This window comes from Macaca mulatta, chromosome 18, assembly GCF_049350105.2.
Source record: "Macaca mulatta isolate MMU2019108-1 chromosome 18, T2T-MMU8v2.0, whole genome shotgun sequence".
Lineage (NCBI taxonomy): Eukaryota > Metazoa > Chordata > Mammalia > Primates > Cercopithecidae > Macaca > Macaca mulatta.
Window position 1 is genome coordinate 69,728,760 of NC_133423.1, and position 24,624 is coordinate 69,753,383.

A 24,624-nucleotide genomic window follows, 5' to 3' on the forward strand; every position below is an offset into this window, starting at 1 on the left:
TAGCCAGTATCTCTCCCTTCATTGAGATTTCGTTGCCATTCTCACGGCAACTCATCCCTTAAATAAGCATCAGCTGAATTCCTACTTTGTGTTGGGTATTGAGCTAGGCTTGGAGATACAGAGATAAACATTTCCTGAAATAGAACAAGAAGAACCAGAGTGCTAAGGCAAGGCTACATCTGTCGAGAATAGGTTGAACCAGGGAAAGCAAAACAAAGTCCAAGTCCAAAGGGCAGAAGGAAGGCCAAGAGCAGAGTTCAGGCACTTATTGGGGTTGGAGCTGAGGTGTCTGAGGTTTACCTGTCTTGAGTCAGATCAGTAAATACACATTTGCATTGGAACATCAACTAGTATCTTCACTATGGTCAGCTTGATAGTACTCACTTCTATCTTTTTAAAACTTTTGTTTTTTATTTTTTTTTTAATTATAGATTCAGGGGGCACATGTGTTGGTTTGTTTGGATATATTGCATAATGGCAAGGTTTGGGCTCCTAGTGTACCCATCACCCAAATAGTGAACATTGTACTCAATAAGCAATTTTTCAACCCTCGCCTCCTTCTACCTTCTCCTCTTTTGGAGTCCCCAGTGTCTATTATTTCTATCTTTTTGTCCATATATACTCATTGTTTAGTTCCCACTTATAAGTAAGAACATGTGCTATTTTATTTTCTGCTTCTGAATTGTTTCACTTAGAATAATTACTTCCAGCTCCTTTCATGTTGCTGCAAAAGACATGATTTCATTCTTTTTTTTAATGCTGCATAGTATTCCATGGTATGTATATATGTATATATATGTGAATATATATACATATATATACCATATTTTCTTTATCCAATCATCCATTGATGTACACTTAATTTGTTTTATGACTTTGCCATTGTGAATAATGCTGCAATAAACACATGAGCGCAGGTGTCTTTTTTATGTAACAATTCCTTTTCCTCTGGCTAGATGTGGAATTGCTGGGACAAATGGTTTGTATGTTCATTGAAGCACTATTCACAATAGCAAAGACATAGAATCAGCCTAAATGTTCACCAATAACAGATTGGATAAAGAAAATGTGGTATATATATACCATGGAATACTACATGGCCATAAAAAAGAACAAGATCTTGTCCTTTGCAGCAACATGAATGGAGCTAGAGGTCATTATCCCAAGCTAACTAATGCAGGAACATAAAACCAAATACTGTATGTTCTTATTTACAAGTGGGAGCTAAATGATGAGAAGACATGGACACATAGAGGGGAACAACACACACTGGGGCCTATTAGAGGGTGGAGGGTGGGAGGAAGGAGGGGATCAAGAAAAATAATGGATGAGTACTAAGCTTAATACCAGGGTTATAAAATAATCTGTGCAACAAACCCCCATGACACTAGTTTACCTATGAAACAAACCTGCACATGTACCCCTGAACTTAAAACAAAAGTTAAAAAAAAGTCTCATTTACTTTTGTTTTTGTTGCATTTGCTTTTGAGGTCTTAGTCATAAATTCTTTGCCTAGGCCAATGTCCAGAACAGTTTTCTCTAGGTTTTCTTTTAGGATTTTTATAGTTTCAGTTTTTTTTTTTTTTAAATAGTTTTAAGTCTTTAATCAATCTTGAATTAATTATGGTGGGAAATAGGGATCTAGTTTTGTTTTTCTGCATATGGCTATCCAATTTTCCCATAACCATTTATTGAAGAGTGTGTCCTTTCCCCATTTTTTGCGGGTCAACTTTGTTGAAGATCAGTTGGTTGTACACGTGGCTTTATTTCTGGATTGTCTATTCTGTTCCATTGGTCTGTGTGTCTGTTATTGTACCAGTACCATGCTGTTTTGGTTACTGTTGCTTTGTAGTATAGTTTGAAGTCAGGTAATGTGATGCCACGAGCTTTGTTCTTTCTGCTTAGGATCACTTTGGTTGTTCAGGCTCTTTTTTGGTTTCATATAAATTTTAGTATTTTTTTTTCTAATTCTGTGAAAAATGATGTCGGTAATTTGATAGAAATTGCACTGAATCTGTACATTGCTTTGGGTAGTATGGTCATTTTAATGATATTGATTCTTCCAATCCATGAGCATTGGATATTTTTCTATTTGTTTGTGTTATCCATCATTTCTTTCATCAGTGTTTTGTAGTTCTTGTAGAGATCTTTCAACTCCTTGGTTAGATGTACTCCTAGGTATTTGTGTGTGTGTGTGGGGGAGGGGGCTATTGTAAATGGGACTAAGTTCTTAATTTGTTTTTCAGCTTGAACATTATTCATGTATAGAAATGTTACAGATGTTCGCATATTCATTTTGAATCCTGAAACCTTACCAAACTCATTTATCAAGCCTAGGAATCTTTTTGAAGAGTCTTTAGGGTTTTCTGGGTGTAAGATAAGGTCATCAGTGAATAGAGATAATTTAACTTCCTCTTTTCCAATTTAGATGCATTTTATTTCTTTCTCTTGCCTGATAGCTCCAGCTAGGATTTCCGGTACTATGTTAACTAGGAGTGGTGAGAGTGGGCATCCTTGTCTATTTCTGGTTCTTAGAAGGAATGCTTTCAACTTTCCCCATTCAGTATGATCTTAGCTGTGTTTTTGCCTCATATGGCTCTTATTATTTCGAATTATATTCTTTTGATGCCTAGTTTGATGAAGGTGTTGGTCATGAAAAGATGTTGGATTATTAAATGCTTTTCTATTGAAATAATCATTTGGTTTTTGTTTTTAATTCTGTTTTTGTGGTTAATCACATTTATTGATTTCCTTATGTTGAACCATCCTTGCATCCCTGGAATAAAACCCACTTGATCATGTGGGAATAAAATCCACAGTACATCATATTATCTTTTTGATATGCTGTTGGATTCAGTTTGCTAGTATTTTGTTGAGGATTTTTGTGTGTGTTCGTCAGGAATATTGGCCCGTAATTTTCTCTTTTTGTGTGTCCTTGCTTGATTTTGGTGTCAGGGCAATACCAGTTTTATAGAATGAGATGGGAAAGAATCCCACCTCCTCCATTTTTTGAAATAGTTTCAGTAAGATTGATATTAGTTCATCTTTGTACATCTGGTCAAATTCAGCTGTGAATTTGTCTGGTCTTGGACTTTTATGGGGGTGTATTTTAAATTACTGATTTAATTTTGTGACTTATTTTTGGTTTGTTCACAATTTCTATTTATTCCTTGATCAATCTTGGGAATTGCATGTTTCCAGGAATTTATCCATTTCCTCTAGGTTTTCTAGTTTGTGCACATAGAGGTTCTCATATTACTGTCTGATGATCTTTACTGTTTCTGTGATTATATTCTAATACTTACTTTATCATTTCTGATTGTGTTTTTTTTTGGATCATTTCTCTTTTTTTCTTGGTGACTCTTAGCTAGCAATCTATCGATTTAGCTTATCCTTTCAAAGAACAATCTTTTTGTTTCATTGATCTTTTGTATCTATTTGGTCTCAATCTCATTTAGTTCTGCTCTGATCTTTGTTATTTATTTTCTTCTGGTGGCTTTGAGTTTGGTTTGTACTTGTTTTTCTAGCTCTATGAAGTGGAATATTAGGCTTTTAGTTTGTGATCTTTCTATCTTTTTGTAGGCATTTAACACTATAAGCTTTCCTCTGAGCACTACTTTTGTTGTATCCCAAATGTTTTGGTATATTGTGTCCTTATTTTTATCCAGTTCAAAAAATTTCTTGATTTCTCCCTTAATTTTATTATTTACTCAAAGATTGTTCAGGAGCAAGTTATTTAGTTTCCATGTATTTGCATAGTTTTGAGAGTTCCCCTTGGTATTGATTTTTAATTGTATTTCACTGTGGTCTGAGAAGATATTTGATATGATTTTAATTTTTTTGAATGTATTGAGACTTGCTTTCTGGCCAAGCACATGGTTTATTTGGAGAATGTTTCATGTGTGAATAAGAAAAATGTATATTCTACAGTTGTTTGGTAATGTGCAGTAAATGTCTATTAGGTCCATTTACTCTAGAGTCCAGTTTATACCCAGAGTTTCTTTTTAAAAAAATTTTACTTTTTAAGCTATCTCCTACTGGAAGGAGCATCCAGAGTTTCTTTGTTGATTTTCTGCCTTTATGATCTGTCTTATACTGTCGATGGGGTGTTGAAGTCCCTTACTATTATTGTGTTGCTATCTATCAATTTTCTTAGGTCTAATAGTGTTTGTTTTATGAACCTGGGTGCTCCGATATTGGGTGCATATACATTTAGGGTAGTTTAATGATTTTGCTGAATTGAACCCTTGATCATCATATAATGACCTTCTTTGTTTTTTTTTTTTTCACTGTTGTTGATTTAAAGTCTATTTTATCTGACATAAGTATCTGATACTTATATAAAAACTCCTGCTTGTGTGTGATCACACAAACTGAAAACACCTTTACTTTGAGTCTGTAGGCATCTTTACCTATTAGATGATACTCTTGTAGGTGACTAATTATTGGGTCTTGTTTTTTAAATTCATTTTGCCAGCCTATATCTTTGAAGCGGAGCATTTAGGCCATTTACTTTCAAGTTAATATTGATAAGTTTTCCTCCAGTCATAATTTGTTTATAGCTAATTGCTTTGTAATCTCAGTTGTGTAATTGCTTAATAGGATCTGTGAACTTTGTACTTAAGTTTGCTTTTATGATGGTGCATCTTGCCCTTTTATTTCCATGTTTAGAACGCCTTTGAGCATTTCTTGTAGGACCAGCTAGTTGTGATGAATTCCCTTAATGTTTGCTTGCCTGGAAAGACTTTATTTTTCTTTCATTTATGAAGCTTATTTAGGCAGGATAGAACATTCTTGGCTGGCATTTTTTTTTCTTCAAGAATGCTGAAAATAGGCCCCCAATTTCTTCTGTTTATAAGGTTTCTGATGAGAAGTTCACTGTTAGTCTGATGGGGTTTTCTTTATAGGTAGTTTGATACTTCTCTCTAGGTGCTTTTAAAATTTTTTTCTTTCAACTTGACCTTAGATAGTCTGATGACTATGTACCTTGGTGATCTTCTTCTTGTAAAATATCTCCCAGGTGTTCTCTGCACTTCTTATATTTGAATGTCTACATCTCAAGCAAGATCGTGAGAAAACTGACTGCTGTGACACCACCATCAAAGGATCACACTAGGTCTCTAGCAATGGATCCTAACCAAAATAAAAATTCTGAAGTGACAGAAAAAGAATTCAAAATATGGATTGTAAGAGAGCACAGTTCAATCCAAGAGAGGGTTAAAAAAACAACACAAAGAACTCAGATAAGTAATTCCGGATATGAAAGAAGAGAGAGATATCTTTTTTAAAAAAACAACTTCTGGAAATAAAAAATTCACTGAAGGAATTTCAAAATACAGCTGAAAGCTTTAATAATAGACTAGATCAAGCAAAAGAAAGGATTTCAGAGCTTGAAGACCAGTCCTTCAATTTAACCCAGTCAGAAAACAAATAAAGAAAAAAGAATTTTGAAAACTGAACAAAGCCTTTGAGAAATATGGCATTACATAAAGCAACCAAACCTATGAGTTACAGGCATTCCTGAGGGAAAAAAGTTAAAAATTTGAAAAAAATTTGAATTTTCACTTCTAATCAAGAACATTTTATTACCAGTTAAAATGTGTTATATGTACTTGATACTACTTAATCTAAACTATTGATTGATTTTTCACCTTGAAAGTTCATCACTTATGAATTGATTTTATGTCAGAGATTTGCTTCAAAGTAACAAAATAGAAGAAACAAATGGCGCATGGATGAGGCAAGACAGGCCAAGAATTGAAAATTGCTTAATTTGGGTGATGGGTACATGAGAATTCATTATTTTGTTTTCCCTGCTTAGCCAGATACAAGCTTAGTAGTGCTATTCCCTTAAAAATAGATCTCAAGCTTATCTAAGTCAATATGAAAGTTCAAAAATAAACAAACCTAGTTCTAAAATGATCTGGTTTCATGACATTTGAGCAATTTTTAACTATTCCAGGCCTCTGTGTTTTTTGTAGATGGTTATTAGTTAGTTACAATTGACTGTCTTGAGGACTTCAGGGGAAAAATGTATTGTTCTAGAGCAATGTCTTAATCACCATTGAATTTTGAATTTTATTTCATCTTGCTTTATCTGAAGACAAAATAAATTACGTCCTAAGTATGTAAATGCCATCATCGTATTAGATATTCAATGTTTATTCTTAGAAAACAATGATACTGGAAAACATGATCCAGAAAGAGATAGGAACAGGAATAAAAATGTGAAATGAAACTTTTTTTTTGTTTGTTTGTTTGAGATGGAGTCTCACTCTGTCACCCAGGCTGGAGTGCAGTGGCAGGATCTCGGCTCACTGCAAGCTCTGCTTCCCGGATTCACGCCATTCTCCTACCTCAGCCTCCTGAGTAGCTGGGACTACAGGCGCCTGCCACCACGCCCAGCTAATTTTTTGTATTTTTAGTAGAGACAGGATTTCACCGTGTTAGCCAGGATGGTCTCGATCTCCTGACCTCGTGATCCGCCCACCTCAGCCTCCCACAGTGCTGGGATTACAGGCATAAGCTACCGTGTGCGGCCTGAAATGAAACTTTAAAGAGAATCCCCAAACCATTAAAAGCTAGAGAGACATTGAAGAGTGATCTGGTGCAGATTTTAATGCACATAATCTATTTAGAAGTAGTTTTTTTAACCAACTAGACTAAACAGTCCAGGAAAGGCGTGAAAATAGCAGTCACTCAGGAAAACTTTCACAGCTATCAAGGAGATTTACTACATGAATGCTGGAGAACAGAGCAACTAATTAAGGTGTTGAAAAGAAGATAGTTGAACCCGGAAAATCTTTGCATTGAGTAACCTAAAAGTAGAGCTTAAAGGAGTGAGCTTGACTTCTGACAAAAGATAGTGAATTAAGTATCTGCTTTTATTTGCTCCTTCTCCAAATCCCATCAAATGGCAATAAAGGATTTTTTTTTTTTAAGATTCACAAGAAAGAGAAGATTAGAAAAGAAGACCAGGAAATACAATGTTGGAAGTGGGAATGCAGATGGGAAGGGTAATCCTAAGCCAGCAGTGAGGAAGCAGAAGTTCATCTGATTTACACAGAAGAATTTATCTAAGGTGAAGGAATGGGCAGTACTAGATTCTTCTGGAAGTGGGACTGAAAAAAGAGATTGAGTAAGGAGGATTGTTTGAAAGTCTAGGAACTATCCAGATCCCATATTGCTCCCCACAATCTGATAAACCACCCAAGGACCAGACATTTTTTGACTCTAAAAAAAGAATATTGTTAAAAAAAAAATGGAAACAAAGGGAACTTCAGGTTCGGTTGAGGTTGGAGGTACTGAACAGAAAATGAAGATTTGGATAATATTTACATCCTGGATTCTGAGCCAGCCCTCTTCCTACATTCAGGTCCCAGAATATTGGTCTTCATCCTCCAAAGAAGAGGTTGGGGATTTTTTCCCAAGGGAATATGATTGGTTCAACAGGAAATATCTAAAAATATGCTGAAAATTTGCCATTTAAATATCTCAACCAGATCACAATAAAGTAAAGCTGAGGATAGACAGACCTCCCCCACTCTTAGAGGGTATTAGTGCCCCTATTTTAAATAAATATGAACCTTCAACCCAGAAACATCAGATAACAGGAAAGTATCTATAGAGATCAAAACAAGCAGAAACAGGCAACATGGAGAACAAATGTGAGGTTTTAAAAAATATGCCACAAATTGTTTGGCATTTCTCAGATCAGAGGGGAGAGTCTAATTCCTCTATCCTTGAATATGGTCTGGTCTTAGAAATTTGCTTCTAAAGAATATATTGTGATGATGCTGGGCTGTGTGATCTTTTTAGGCAAGGTTAGAAAAAGTGATGTAGCTCTTGCATGATGTTTTCTCTCTCTCTTTCTCTCCCTCATTTTTCTCCATTTACCCTTGGAAACCCAGCCATTATGCTATTAAATATCCACATGAAAAGATGGCATAAGATATTCTAATCACAATTCCAGCTGAGATCTTAGCATTAGCCAGTACCAATGATCAGACATGTGAATGAATGAGAATTCCATCCCCAGTTTTTGAGCCACCTAGCTAATGCCAAGTGGAGTAAAGACAAGCTGTCCTCACAGGGTCTTATCAAACTACAGTTCATGAGCAAAATAATTACTATTGTTATATTAAACCAATAATTTTTGAAATGGTTTGTTATGCAGTAATAGAAAAACTTGAACACAGATAATATCCAGGGAGAATAAATTTTCACAGTTTACAATCAATTCCTCTTCTGGCTGAGATGAAGTAATAGGTACCAGATTTATCATCTTGCCTGAAACAGTTGAAATCTGGACAAAATGTATAAAACAATGGTTATTAAGATACTGAAAGTCAGGCAACAAAATACCTTGATCCCTGAGAAAAGGGAGATAAGTGAGGTTAGCTCTACAGTTGTCACAGATTACTACTTAGAGAAAGTTTCCAGACTGTGTTGTAAAGAGAAGGAATTCAGGCAGAGCCTAGTGGTCTCCTGACGCTGGGGAAGCAGAGCTGGAAATTTAAGGAGGCCAAAGAGAGTACAGTTTACAGGTCAAGGTACTAGAGGGAAGAGAGCTAGAGGGGTGGGGGGCAGAGAAGAGAGAGAGAGAGAGAGAGAAGACACACAAACTCTAGAGATCTGAGAAGGTATGTTCCCTTAGCTCAGTATTCAGCTGAGTAATGATCAATGCATGCCTATGAGGCAATCACTCAAGGCCAGGGGAAAAAACACACAAAAGGATTATAGTATTATAGTGACTAACCCTCAGAGCTCACAAAAGGCCCTGGAATAGCGACTGTCTCACCAGCCAGAGTGAAATGTCTTACAATTCACAGAACACAACATAGAGTATAAAGACGGGTGTTGCTTTGATAGAAGTGCAAAAGTAGCCCTAGATTAAATGCTTCTCTGGTCTCATCTGGCAAAACTTAAAGGCACAGCTTGAAAGGAGTAACCTGTTTCCAAGTAATGTAACTGCATCGAAGATTGGAGCCCAAAATATTTATAGAAATGCAACAATAGGGCAGAGCGCGGTGGCTCACACCTGGAAATCTAAGGAGGCCAAAGAGAGTACAGTTTACAGGGCAAGGTACTAGAGGGAAGAGAGCTAGAGGGGTGGGGGGCCAAGGTAGGCAGGTCACCTGAGGATGGGAGTTCGAGACCAGCCTGACCAGCATGGAGAAATCCCATCCCTACTAAAAATACAAAATTAGCCAGGCATGGCACATGTCTTTAATCCTAGCTATTCGGGAAGCTGAGGCAGGAGAATTGCTTGAATCGGGGAGGCGGAAGTTGCAATGAGCTGAGATTGTGCCATTGCACTCCAGCCTGGGCAACAAGAGTGAAACTCTGTCTCAAAAAAAAAAAAAAAAAAAAAAAAAAAGCAACAATATATAGCATCCTAGAAGCTAAAATTCACCATGTGTAGCATGCAATAAAAAATTAGCAGGCATGTAAAAAAGCAGGAAAATATGATGTATAATAAGAAAAATCAATCAACCAAGATTGACAAAGATAATAAAATTAGTAGACTAGGGCACTAAAATAGTTATTACAACTAAATTCTGTATGTTCAAGAATCTGAATGAAAGATTAAATAAGTTAATGGGGAAAGGATTCCCTATTTAATAAATGGTGCTGGGAAAATTGGCTAGCCATAAGTAGAAAGCTGAAACTGGATCCTTTCCTTACTCCTTATATGAAAATTAATTCAAGATGGATTAGAGACTTAAATGTTAGACCTAATACCATAAAAACCCTAGAAGAAAACCTAGGTAATACCATTCAGGACATAGGCATGGGCAAGGACTTCATGTCTAAAACACCAAAAGCAACGGCAACAAAAGCCAAAATTGACAAATGGGATCTAATTAAACTAAAGAGCTTCTGCACAGCAAAAGAAACTACCATCAGAGTGAACAGGCAACCTACAGAATGGGAGAAAATTTTTGCAATCCACTCATCTGACAAAGGGCTAATATCCAGAACCTACAAAGAACTCAAACAAATTTACAAGAAAAAAACAAACAACCCCATCAAAAAGTGGGCAAAGGATATGAACAGACATTTCTCAAAAGAGGACATTCATACAGCCAACAGACATGAAAAAATGCTCATCATCACTGGCCATCAGAGAAATGCAAATCAAAACCACAATGAGATACCATCTCACACCAGTTAGAATGGCAATCATTAAAAAGTCAGGAAACAACAGGTGCTGGAGAGGATGTGGAGAAATAGGAACACTTTTACACTGTTGGTGGGATTGTAAACTAGTTCAACCATTATGGAAAACAGTATGGCGATTCCTCAAGGATCTAGAACTAGAAGTACCATGTGACCCAGCCATCCCATTACTGGATATATACCCAAAGGATTATAAATCATGCTGCTATAAAGACACATGCACACGTATGTTTATTGCAGCACTATTCACAATAGCAAAGACTTGGAATCAACCCAAATGTCCATCAGTGACAGACTGGATTAAGAAAATGTGGCACATACACACCATGGAATACTATGCAGCCATAAAAAAGGATGAGTTCGTGTCCTTTGTAGGAACATGGATGCAGCTGGAAGCCATCCTTCTCAGCAAACTATCACAAGAAGAGAAAACCAAACACCGCATGTTCTCACTCATAGGTGGGAACTGAACAATGAGATCACTTGGACTCGGGAAGGGGAACATCACACACCGGGGCCTATCACGGGGAGGGGGGAGGGGGGAGGGGTTGCATTGGGAGTTATACCTGATGTAAATGACGAGTTGATGGGTGCTGACAAGTTGATGGGTGCAGTACACCAACATGGCACAAGTATACATATGTAACAAACCTGCACATTATGCACATGTACCCTAGAACTTAAAGTATAATTAAAAAAAAAAAAAGAAAGAAAGATGTACCCCCCCCAAAAAAAGAAAGATTAAACAAGTTAAATAGAGACTTGAAAGACATTAAAAAAAGACCAAAATTGAATCTCTAGGGATGAAGCCTACAATTTATTGGATAAAAAATACATTGTATGGGATTAGTACATATTAGAAATTGCTGAAGAAAAGATAAATGAAATTGAAGATATCACAATAGAAAAGATCCAAAATGAAACATATAAAGAAAAAAGATGAAAGAATGAATAGAGTATCAGTGAGTAGTGGGACAACTTCAAGCAGCCTAGCATGCATTTAATTAAAGACTGAAGGGAAAGGAAGGGCAGAAAAACAATTGAAGAAATAATGGTTATTTTTTTTTTCCCCAAATTTGGCGAAAATTGTAAACTGCAGGTCTAGGAAGCTAAATAAACCCAAGCAGGAAAATCTTAAGAAAACTACTCCAATGAACGTTATAATTATATTGCCTAAAACTAGTGATAGAAAAAAAGTCTTAAAAGTCATCAGAAAAACAAGACACATTATGTAATGAAGAAAAAAGAGAAGGGTAAGAGCAGGTTTCTTGCCATAAACAACGAAAACTAGTGGCAGTAGCGCACTATGTTTAATGTACTAAAAGAAAAAAAAAAGCCAACTTATAATTCATTACCCGGCAAAACTACCTTTCAAAAATACCTATAAAAACTGAAAGAATTTATCACTATCAGACCTGCACAATAAGGAATGTTAAAGGAAGTCCTTCAAGCAAAAGAAAAGTGGCATTAGATGGAAATCCTGATCTAAACAAAACAAAAAAGAGCACCAGAAAGGGAAAATATATAGGAAGAGAAACAATATTTCTTATTATTAAATATTTAAATCTCTAATAGATAATTGAATTGTTTAAAGCAAAAATAATAACAATGTATTATAGACTCACAGTATTTGTAGAATTAAAATGTATGACAAGAGCATAAAAACAGGGAAATAAGTAATGAAAGTATAGGCTTGTGAGATTCTTAAACTGTATGTGAAGTGGTGTAATACCACTTGAAGGCAGATAGAAATAATAAAAGTGTGTATTTTTAACCTCGAAACCAGTCATTAATTTAAATAATAAATAAGTTTGGCTAATTAGGAAAAAAAGATATAAAATGGAAAAACAAAAACGAAAAATTCCTTCCAAGGAAAGCAGAAAAAGAGAAAAAGGGGAGCAAAGATTAGAAATAAAAACGACAACCCACAGCTGTCCCATGTTTAAACACAACCATATGGAAATATATGTGTGTGTATATATATAAATGTATGTTTATAAAATATGTTCATGTATGTGTCTAAACCCAACCACATAAACATTTCATTAAATGTAAATTTTTTAAACACCTCAATTAGAAGGCAGACATTGTCAGACTGGATAAAAAAGCAAGACCCTAAAATCAATGGCAACACAAAAATGTCCGCCTTTACTACTTCTATTCAACATTGTAATGGAGGTTCTAGTCAGGACAATTAGGCAAGAAAAAAAAATAAAATGTACCTAGATTGAAAAGGAGGAAGTAAAAGCTATTTCTATTTCAGATGACATAATCTAGTACATAAATAATTGTAAAGAACCTCCCCAAACCCATTTGATCCCACACCTGAGTCCAGCAGAATTGCAAGATACCACATTAATATATAAAACTCAATTACATTTCTATACCCTAGCAAAGAAGAATCCAAAAATGAAATTATAGAAACAATTTCATGTATATGTACATCTTTTTTTTTTTTTTTTGAGACGGAGTCTCGCTCTGTCGCCCAGGCTGGAGTGCAGTGGCCGGACCTCAGCTCACTGCAAGCTCCGCCTCCCGGGTTCCCGCCATTCTCCTGCCTCAGCCTCCCGAGTAGCTGGGACCACAGGCGCCCGCCACCTCGCCCGGCTAGTTTTTTTGTATTTTTAGTAGAGACGGGGTTTCACCGTGTTAGCCAGGATGGTCTCGATCTCCTGACCTCGTGATCCGCCCGTCTCGGCCTCCCAAAGTGCTGGGATTACAGGCTTGAGCCACCGCGCCCGGCCGTATATGTACATCTTATGGAAATACACAGTTGCTCAAAAGTAATTGAATATTTAGGAATAAATTTAACAAAAAGTGAAAAACTTCTATTCTGAAAACTATAAAACATGGTTGGAAAAAATTAAGGAACACCTGATTAAATGGAAAAGTATCCCATGTTTATGGAGTGGAAGACAATATTGTCATAATAGCAATACTTGCCAAAGTTATCTACAGATTCAATGCAATTTTGTAGAAATTTTACCTGATTTTCTTTTGCAAAAATTGATAAGCTGATCCCAAAATTCATATGGAAATGAGGGAATCCAAATAGCCAAAACAATCTAGGACACATACTTTCTGATTTCAAAACTTACTATAAAGCTACAATAATCAAGACAGTGTAGTATTGATGTGAGGCTGGAAATATAGCTCAATGGGATAAAATTGAGAATCCAGAAGTAAACTTTTAGATTTGTGATTAACTGATTTTTCAACAAGGGTTTCAAGACCATTTAAAGGGGAAAGAATAGTCTTTCCAACAAATGGTGCTAGAATAACTAGATATCCACACATAGAAGGAAGAAGTTGGACCCACTTCATGCCACAAACAACTCAAAATGGATCAAGGACCTAAATGTATGAGTAAAACTGTAAAACTTTTAGAAGAAAACGTTGGTGTAAATATTCATGACTTTGGATTAAGCAATGATTTCTTAACTGTGACACCAAATGCAGTGAAAGAAAATGAAAGCTAAGTTGCATTTAATCAAAATAAAAAAGTGTTGCACTGCAAAGAACATCATCAAGAAAGTAGAAAGAACTCACAGAATGAGAGAAAATATCTGCAAATTATGTATCTAATAAGGGATATGTCTCCAGATCATATAAAGAGCTCTTATAAATTATCAATAAAAAGACAACCTAATTAAAAATGGGCAAAGGATTTGAATAACTATTTCTCCAAAGATATACAAATGGCCAGTAAACAGATGAAAAGATGCTAAATATCATTAGCCATCAGAGAAATAAAAATCAAAAGTGGAATGAGATACCAATTCGTATCCACAAGGGTAGCTATAATAAAAAAGATAAACAACAACAAGCATTGCCAAGAATATGGAAGATTTGGAATCCTCATATGTTGCTGGTGGCAATGCAAAATGGTGCAGCTGCTATGGAAAAAAAACAGTTTAATAGCTTCTCAAAAAGTTAAACACAGAGTTAGTGTATAACCCAGCAATTCCACTCCTAGGCATCTACATAAGAGAAATGAAAACATACATCCACACAAAAACACACCCCAATGTTTATAGCAATATTTTTTATAATAGCCAAAAAGTGGAAACAACCCAAATGTCTATCAACTAACAAATGGATAAACAAAATATATATCCATATATATCCATACAATGGAACATTATTCAGCCTTAAAAAGGAATAAAGTGCTGATGCGTGCTACAACACGGATGAAACTTTAAAACATTATGTGAAGGAAAAAAAGCCAGACACATATTGTACAATACCATTTATGTGAAACATCCAGAATAGACAAATCCATAGAGACAGAAAGTATGTTAGTGGCTGCCTAGATCAGTTGCTAGAGAGGGAACGGAGAGTGACTGCTAATACCTATGTGGTTTCTTTTTTCTTTTGGGGGTAGCAAAAATGTTCTAAAATTAGAGTGTAGAGATGCTCGCTCAACTTTGTAAGTATACTGAAAACCATTGAATTTGTATACTTTAAATGGATGAATTTTATGGTGTGGAAATTATATCTCATAAAGGTGTTAAAATAAATGAATAAGCAAAAAGTGAAGTGAAATACACTATAATCTTGTCTCCCAAAGATGATCAAATATTTTGCAAATATTTATCGGAACTTTTTTGCATTTATCATAATGTATACATATTTTATGATTGTTATTTTTAAACAGGCTTATTCTACAGATACTGTCCAAACATTTTGAAAATCTTATTTTTATGCAGGGAGTACTTTTCATATAAATGTATACATATTTCGGTATTTATAAAGGCTGCAAATTAACCTATTGCATTGGTATATCATAGTTTACTTAAACATTTGTTTTTTTGATGAATATTTAGGTAATTTCTGATGATTTCATTTTCAAACAAAGCTCCAATGAATGTCTTTATACATTTATCTTTGAGCAATCATGTATTTCCATAAGATGTCTTCCTTCAATGAGAATTGTCTTTAAAGTTATTTTTATTTTTTTATTTTTTATTTTTTTGAGATGGAGTCTCACTCTGTTGCCCAGGCTGGAGTGCAGTGGCACGATCTCCGCTTACTGCAATCTCCGCCTCCTGGGTTCAAGCAATTCTCCTGCCTCACCCTCCCGAGTAGCTGGGATTACAGGCACGCACCACCATGCCTGGCTAATTTTTGTGTTTTTAATAGAGTTGGGGTTTCACCATGTTGGCCAGGCTGGTCTCAAACTCCTGATCTCAGGTGATCCACCTGCCTCAGCCTCCCAAAGTGCTGGGATTACAGGCGTGAGCCACCGCACCTGGCATCAAAGTTATTTTTATAAGAAACTGGGAGACGCTTATTAGGTGCTGCTAGCTACCTGACAAACTGAAAGCTCTCCACATTTCTATTCTATCTCTTAAAGCCCATCTGTTGTCTGAAGTTTTTTTTTTTTTCATCTTTTAAGTTCTGGGATACATGTACTGGATGTGCAGATTTGTTGCATAGGTAAACATGTGCCATGGTGGTTTGCTGCACAGATAAAAAAATATAGAACGCTTCACAAATTTGCATGTCATCCTTGTGCAGGAACCATGCTCATCTTCTCTGTATCATTCCAATTTTAGTATATTTGCTGCCGAAGTGAGCACTGAAGTTTTTTTCTTAATACATAAATTACCTTTTTGAAAAGGGGAGGTATTTTTTTCATATCCATGAATACTTTCATTGTTATTGAGTGTATCAATTATTAAATATATTCACCATATATTATCTAATTGATTTACATTTTGGGAATAGCTACTAAAAACAAAACAAAACAAAACAAAACTTGCTAGTCCAAATAGTTAAAGCCCAAAGCTAAGATACTCAGTAATTTTTTGGGGGGTTAAAGAGTATATATTATTCAATTGAGGTTCTGATGAACTAGTGTACACATACTGCAAATTTAAGCTGTCCCTAGCCATTACTAACTTGTGTAACCAGACTCTACATAGATGATTTTTGTTAGGAACTCTAGCATTGCCATAGTTTGCAGTCAATATTGAATGAGGCTTCTCAATTCTTGCTCTTTTCTTTCTTAGATAAGTGAGCTATGATATTAGTCAAATAACTGCCTAAAAATTAATTTCCAAATGGTAATCATACTTGATCTTTAAAGGAAAAGATTAACACTGAAACCAAGATGTATATTGGTCCTTACAACTTTAGATGTATGTGACTTCATGAAAAGAATTCCCATTTTAATTAATTTGCTAAGGGTTATTAATTAATCTGTACTTATGTCCTAAGTTAAAGTGGATATGATAGAAAATAGATGATAGATAACACACAGTAAATGTTATTTCTATTACATAATTAATGCACAAATATATACATATATAATACATACGCAGAAGTTTTGATGGCATTCTTAGCGCATCATAATACTATTGCCCATAAAATTAGTAGTCCCCCATTTTCGACCTAAACTAAAGTTGCATTTTGAATTGTGATTCAGACTTCTTTCTGCTTACCAAGAAAGAAAAAATAGACATCCATATTCACTGAAATAGAGAAATTTGTATCAAAGTGTGAGGAAGTAAAGTGACTTTATTTGTTTAAAGAGAGAGCAAAGGGTGATAGATCATTTTAGTCGGGCTGATATAAAAGATGCCTTCCAAGGACACAATTAACAAATACCAAGATGCTTAATTTTAAACTACAGCACCTACCTGTAGTTTGTATATTTTTATACTACTTTATTGACTAAATCCATTAAATATTTTCCTTTAAATTACTTGTATTCATTTTTAGAGTTATTCCAATTCTGAGTATTTTAGTTCTATTATAAAGTGTTAAATCTCTAAGCAGAAAATTTATGACTGTTTTTCTGATAAATGTCTAATCATGATCCAGAAAACTTTGATTTAGTGTATAAATAATAACTTTTTATTCTATTGTATATAATTCTTTCATAGACTTCTTGCAGAAAGGGAATGATTCTCTGGAAAGAGATTTGAGTTGTTCCCTGGGAAGGTAATGCATTTCACCTACTCTTCAGTTAAGTTATGGATGGCATTCAGCAAGAGCAAATAGTGACACATTTTCTGTCTTCTTCTTCTGTCACTGTGCTAGGTTGTCTCAAGTAGAAAAATTATCCTCACTTTAAAAATAATTATGTAGAAACTTGACTTTGGCATAGGTTAAAATTTTCCCAGATCTCAGCTATGACAGTTAGCATTCCTCTAGTTTGAAAGTTAACAAAAGTCCTGGCATTTCTCTGTAAGGAAAAATGTAGGCTCTTTCTCCCTATTCAGTTTTCAAAGTACAGTTGACCCCTGAACAACTTAAGAGTTTGGTGCTGACCGCCCACGCAATTGAAAATCCACATGTACCTTTTGACTCCTTCAGAAATTAACTACTGATAGCTACTGTAGACCAGAAGCTTTGCTAATAACATAAACAGTCGATTAACATATATTTTGTATAGGTATTACATACTGTATTCTTACAATAAAATAAGCTACTGAATAGAAAATGTTATTAAGAAAATCATAAGGGCCGGGCGCGGTGGCTCATGCCTGTAATCCCAGCACTTTGGGAGGCCGAGGCGGGTGGATCATGAAGTCAAGAGATCAAGACCATTCTGGCCAACATGGTGAAACCCCGTCTCTACTAAAAGTACAAAAATTAGCTGGGTGTGGTGGCGCTCGCCTGTAGTCCCAGCTACTTGGGAGGCTGAGGCAGAATTGCTTGAACCCAGTAGGCGGAGGTTGCAGTGAGCTGAGATCGCACCTCTGCACTTCAGCCTGGTGACAGAGCGAGACTCCATCTCAAAAAAAAAAAAAAAAAAAAAAAAAAAAAGAAAATCATAAGGAAGATAAGACACAGTTACAGTACTGTACTATAGTTATCACAATTGTAAGTTTACATCATCTGTTTACAAGATGAATTGTCTGTCTGAGATGGTGGACAAGTGCAGCGGCAGACCTCATTCTACAGTAATATATCAAGCAGTGCAATGTTTTCTTGTAATGTTATGACGTTTCTCTGTTTTTGGGAGCACTTCCAGCATCCCTAGTGGCACTGTATATGGATCCCATGGTGTTATTCATGGTTTACAATGTTGCACTAAATACAATGAAAGATACCTAGAACTTTGAGAGGTCACTTTTTACTGTGGTAACGCAATATACCGCAGAGATGAACTGTTCACGCAAAGATGATTAGTGTTACATAGGGTTTTAAGTGGATACTTGCAACACTTGAACTCATCTCAACTGCAACAGGAGGTGGCTGTGAAATTATTACAGTAGTACAGTATGTAGCATGGTTAGCTTTATGCGGTTATGATTTAGTACTACATCTTTGTGTTTGTTTATGTGAATGGTGCCATGTATAATGTTTGTGTACCTAAGTTTTGGTAAGTTTTAACATTTTATAATAAATTCATATATATTTTATGGTAGTAAGTGATAAAATAAACTAGTATCTACATATTTTTTGTACACTTGTGACATACCTTTTTTCTTAATCTTTTTGATATTTCTAAGCTATGCTCTGTGAGTTTTTTGGAATTGTCAGAAATCTGCAAAAATTTTTCCAGTATATTTATTTTTAAAAATCTGCTTATAAATGGATGCACACAGTTCAAACCCATGTTATTCAAGGGCCGGCTATAGTCTGGTTTCGTAGAATCATGGATGTTCAAGTTAGATGGAACTTTAGACATAATCTGGTTTAAAGCTATCATCATACATATGAAGACACTATTTGAGGGAGATGATATAATGTGTTCTGGGTCAAATGAATTAGTGGCTGAAATAGGACAGGAATCCAGGGTTGTTTTTTTTTAAATTTCAAGTCCTTTTGATCTTTTCTTTTCTGAAGGATATGTGTGAACTAGATGATTTCAAGGTTCTTTCCAGCTTTGGGATTTTGTGGAGTAGATTACAGTTGAGGAATTTTTATAAACTTGGCCTTGTTTCAGTTGTGGTAAATTTCTGAAAGAATGCAGTTGTTTCCTTTGAGTTCTATAAAATTCCAGAGAAATTATTCTACAGTTAGCAATTTGTTGTTGTCAATGAGCTGGACCATGCCATTGTAAGGAAAATACCAGTTCTAGGCTGTAAATGCCACTGGATGGATCCACTGGGTCCTGGACTTTGTGAAAAGATCTCAGGGAACTAATTATTGTGGGTGAGTTTCTCTTTGGAGCAACTAGTTTACTCACAAAAAACAAAGGGTATTACTATTATCTGAGAAACAGAAAACAATATCAGCCTTCTGGGTCCTGCCTATTTTATAGGGCATGAGTATATAAGTATATAATTAAATATCACTGAGTTCAGGTTCAGATAAATGGCATGGTTCATCAGAGGAGATCAGACTTGTTCAGAGTGGTGTGGCCATAAACTGTGGCTTGGGTCAACAGGGCAACAACACTGTCAGTTACCTTGCATCGTGACTTGCATTAATGGTGGTCACCTAATTAGCTAATACCATTTTTAGCAGCACTAACGTGATGGCTCTGGATTATATTGGTAGGACACTGACTTGCATGTTCTAATTCCTCTACCTGCTAATTGGATCTATTCTTGATTTGAACATAGATGTTGATATTTACAAGATAAATTTAGCCTATTGGCTAAATACTGATTGGAATTGTGGATTACAGGATTGGTGATTGGGAATGCTTTGAGCCCTTGGGAAATAAAAGTTTCTGCTTGGACAGGATATACATTTTTATCATTGATTTTTATCAGGCAGGAGATTCTGAGAAGGAGGAGAATTGCCTTGCTCAGAAAGTAGTGAGTGAGCAAGGCAGTGAGCAAGGCTGAGCCTCTCAGTGGCTGCCCATTTGTTCCAGTCTTATAGCTCCTGAAAGAAAAAAGTCAGGAAACAACAGGTGCTGGGGAGGATGTGGAGAAATAGGAACTCTTTTACACTGTTGGTGGGACTGTAAACTAGTTCAACCATTGTGGAAAACAGTGTGGCGATTCCTCAAGGATCTAGAACTAGAAATACCATTTGACCGGCCATCCCATTACTGGATATATACCCAAAGGATTATAAATCATGCTGCTATAAAGACACATGCACACATATGTTTATTGCAGCACTATTCACAATAGCAAAGACTTGGAACCAACCCAAATGTCCATCAATGACAGACTGGATTAAGAAAATGTGGCACATATATATCATGGAATACTATGCAACCATAAAAAAGGATGAGCTCATGTCCTTTGTAGGGACATGGATGCAGCTGGAAGCCATCATTCTTAGCAAACTATTGCAAGAACAGAAAACCAAACACCACATGTTCTCACTCATAGGTGGGAATTGAACAATGAGATCACTTGGACACAGGAAGGGGAACATCACACACTAGGGTCTATTGTGGGGATGGGGGAGGGGCGAGGGATAGCATTAGGAGATACACCTAATGTAAATGATGAGTTAATGGGTGCAGCACACCAACATGGCACATGTATACATATGTAACAAACCTGCATGTTTTGCCCATGTACCCTAGAACTTAAAGTATTTAAAAAAAAAAAAAAAGAAAAGAAACAACTCAAGAAAACCCAGAACACCAAAAATATTCAGCACAGTACTTGGGAGTTATTTGACATTCTGGCATCTTCTTTTCTGACTCTCACCTGCTATTTTAAAACCCTTGCTCACCAAGAAACCACAGAGGAAGAAGAGGTGGACACAGGCACAAATCCTAGAAAGCTATTACCTTTTGAATAATACATCAATCCACCTGGGTCACCATGAGCCTCCAGTGTTTTCCACTGGGTATAAAGTGATTTACTTTCTTTCCAGTTGCTTTGGTCCTTTATAAGACCAGTTTCTTAGTATCTCTTTCCTTGATGTGAGGCTGTCCCTAACTAGTATTTCCCTTTGCCTAAGGAGCTGCAGCTGTTTTGATATTCCCCAGAACCATCTTCTCCCTGTCTCCTCCACTTCATGCTTGGGAAAGGAAAAGCAACTTCCTTCCTTGGGGAACCCTAATATTTATATTTCTATTTTGAGACTGAATTCAGTACGTTTTGTCATGTTGTCACTAACTGTAATAAAGACAGAAGAACCCCTCTCCATATAGTCTTGAAGAGGAGGGCAGCGTGGCCAGAGGAAATTAATTGATTGACATAGACTAGAAGCACAAAAGCTATCTCAACGCAACTGTTTGTTGTTAATACCTTTCTTCACTCCTTTTGTTGGTCAGGTGTTTTTTTCATGCACTACAGCCTGAGGTTTCTGAACTTAGTGATTTTCTCCCTAACCAAAAGGCCTAAGGAATGACCGTTTGGTATTCCTTGGGCCCTTTGGCGAGGGCATCTGGCCTAATCATGACAAACTGATGAGTTGGCGTCTTCCATAGAGTGGAACAAGGACTGTTGGCTGAGAAAAGAGTGAATCTGAAGCAAGGACAGAGTTGGCTCATGGAACATTTTATCTGTTCTCTAAGTTTCTTGTCCCAGTACGTCAACAAATTTGTTTTTGCTTAAAGACTTTCCCACACGAATGTCTGCCAAGTTCAGATGACTGCTTTTTTAGATTGATCTTGGTTTTCTTGGAACAAGAGCTGAAATTATATAATAAGCTCAGTTGGTCTCAGTGAGAAAAAGTTGGGAGATTCTATTTTCACATACATTAGACAGGTCTGGGCATAGAAGAAAGAAGGGCCTGAAAATGAGGTGGGTGAGTGTGGGAGGTGGGAGGAAAGAACTAGTTAAAGGAGATTTCACTTGTGTCTACTTTTCCCACTTGTTCTGGGCTCTTTGGGTCACTCAGACGTGAGGCACTGGGGCTGCAATGCTCCATGTTGAGATACACTCTGACTACACTCTCAGTTGACTTACCCTAGGCCAGTGTGTTAGAAAAGGGTCTTTAGGTTCCTGACTTCTAGAGTGGTAGCAACATTGCCAATATTCAGAGCAGCTCCAGAGTGTACATTCATAGACTAGAAGATGCTTCCCTCTGAAACATAAAAAACATGCCATTGTGATGATCTCCCTGCTGGAAGCTACAGTCATCCCTTGGTATCCATGGAGGATTAGTTCCAGGACCCCTGTGGATACAAACATCCCTGAATGCTCAAGCCCCCTACATAAAATGGCATAGTGTTTCCATATAACCTATGCATATCCTCCCATATACTTTTTTTTTTTTTTTTTTTTGAGACAGAGTCTTACTCTGTTGCCCTGGCTGGAGCACAGTGGCGCAATCTCGGCTCACTTCAGCCTCCGCCTCTTCGGCTCAAGCGATTCTCGTGCCTCAGCCACCCAAGTAGCTGGGACTACAGGCATGCACCACCACGCCCAGCTAATTTTCCTATTTTTAGTAAAGACAGGATTTCTCCGTGTTGGCCAGACTGGTCCTGAACTCCTGGCCTCAAGTGATTTGCCCACTTCAGCCTCCCAAAGTGCTGGGATTACAGGCATAAGCCACCATGCCCAACCCCTTTAAATCATCTCTAGATTACTTATAATGTCTAACACCATGTAAATGCTATGTAAATAGTTATTATACTATATTGTCTTTCTATCTGTAATTTTTTTCCAACTATTTTTGATCTGCAGATATGGAACCTGGGGAAACAGAGGGCCCGCTGTCCCTACAGCAGAGAGGATACAGCAACACAAGCCTTTACCCCTAAGAAGGAAGATGTCGCTTGATCACTGTGAGATGCTATGTGTTCCTTGAGATTGGTTTGTGGCCTCAGGTCACAGGGCAAAAGGATGAGAGGAACCTGGAGGTTTATTAGAGACAGGAGCGTAGGGGACCACAGTGGCCACTGTGAGTATTAACTGCAGCACGGCTTTCAGGGAGGAAATGGATGCCCTCCTTGCCCACATTCAGAGAGCAGCATTGCCTTCGGAGCTTACTAACTCCTGCCAATGCCAGCCAAATGTCTGGTAGCACTGTTGCTGCTGGAAAGGGACCCAGTGAACACTCTCCTTTTCTGAGTAATTTTATGACAAAGATGAACAATAGGTCAGATGGAAACCGAGATGCCGACTGTTAGAATCTTGGATGTGCAGTGAAAGTGGGCATCTTTACTTATACAAAATACTTGGACTGAGACTGACCCACCTGGCCTCGGGCAGTGCCGCACTTCTGCAGGCTGCTGTCTGTGGGGCCTGCCCTGGAAAACTAGCACAGAGGAGCACTTCACCCTGCAGATGGCTGGCTTCCGAGATGAAGAGGATGATAAGAAGATGCTGAGGTGTGTGTGTCCAGTTCCTCTCCCAGATTCGTCAACTCAGGTAATTTACTCTATTGCTGAAAAGTAAGGGGTAGGCTGAGAAGCCAGAAGTGCTTAGGGGAAAATTCTTCCTCATAGAAACCGGAGGAGTGGGAAAATACGTTTCTTTCTTATAATAAGTTTTCTTGGCACAGACACCAGAATTTTCATGAGTGACACCATCAGCAACAAGAATATTGTGGCTTTTGCAGGCAGCTTCAGGGGACTATAGCATAACAACGGAGAAGATAAATGTTTAAAGGATACTTGTTTTCCTCATCATTGTCCGTGTTTTCTAGCCTAAATGCCAGGAGTGGTTCCGATTACATTAGCCCATGAAAGTGATGCATGGGTGGGTTTGGGAGAAAGAGAATAAAGTTATGAAGAACAAGATAAATTCATATACAATCACGTATCGTCAAAGAATGGTAATGCGTTAGTTAGAGACATTTTTGGGAATACTCACAGCTTACAGTTTATAATCTAATGGAAAAGACAAAAGCCAACCAATGCAAGAGAAATGGCCATTTGTAAATATATAGTTTTGTTGTAGTGAGAGTTAAGTCAGTGATTTTGTTAGTGAGTGGGGTTAAAGGGAAAGTTGACAAAGAAAGTGAACCTTGATCTGTGATGATGAGGAGACGGGGAATGTGAGAACAGGAGCCTTGAGGTTCTGGTCGTATGGTGAAAACTCATAGAAATGAGCTAAATAGTCTCTCTGATGTCATCCAAGGTTGGATATGAAATATTATGATGTTGCTGCTGCTGCTGCTGTTGATGGAAGGAAGATAAATGTGACAGACGCCCACAAAGTTTTTGGCAAGAAATAAGATTCCATTTGGTATGATGCATTTCAAGGTGACGACCTTTAGCATCATTGCAGATGTGGCATGTTTTTGGCTCATTCCTAAACTATGGGGTTTGTGATCTATACAAATGTGGAAGGCATCAGGTTGAAATGCAATACAATATCTCTTGGCCAATGTAATCGACAAAGTGAAAATTGCAACAATTCCCCACATACACGTTGAAAAGCAGAAACACCACCCAAAATATGAGAAAGTGGTTTCTCAAAAAAAAAAAAAAAAAAAAAAAAAAAAAAAAAGTGAGGAAAGCATCTAAACATAGGATAAAGGCCCTTTATACTGCTACTGCTCTTTTCAGCCTGATATCAAATGCATCATTTCTTTGATGTGGTTAGAGAAGTACTTATGTCCTTATTCACTAAAGTCAGTCTTCTTTGGGATTGATCCCAAAGTGTCAATGAGATG

The 24,624-nt window shown here is 36.8% G+C and overlaps 1 long non-coding RNA gene and 1 other non-coding gene across 2 annotated transcripts in view; one reads left to right on the forward strand and one right to left on the reverse strand.

Moving 5' to 3' along the window:
• The window catches only part of LOC106994444 (uncharacterized), a 272,647-nt gene extending 248,241 nt beyond the window's left edge, over nucleotides 1-24,406 (forward strand). Inside the window, exon 7 of the long non-coding RNA XR_001441027.3 lies at nucleotides 22,689-24,406. This is a non-coding gene — a long non-coding RNA (uncharacterized LOC106994444). The remainder of the gene's footprint in view (nucleotides 1-22,688) is intronic.
• LOC114673928 (U6 spliceosomal RNA) lies at nucleotides 15,658-15,764 on the reverse strand. The gene has a single exon (XR_003724766.1). It is a non-coding gene; the product is annotated as a U6 spliceosomal RNA (small nuclear RNA).
• Nucleotides 24,407-24,624: the final 218 nt, after the last annotated feature.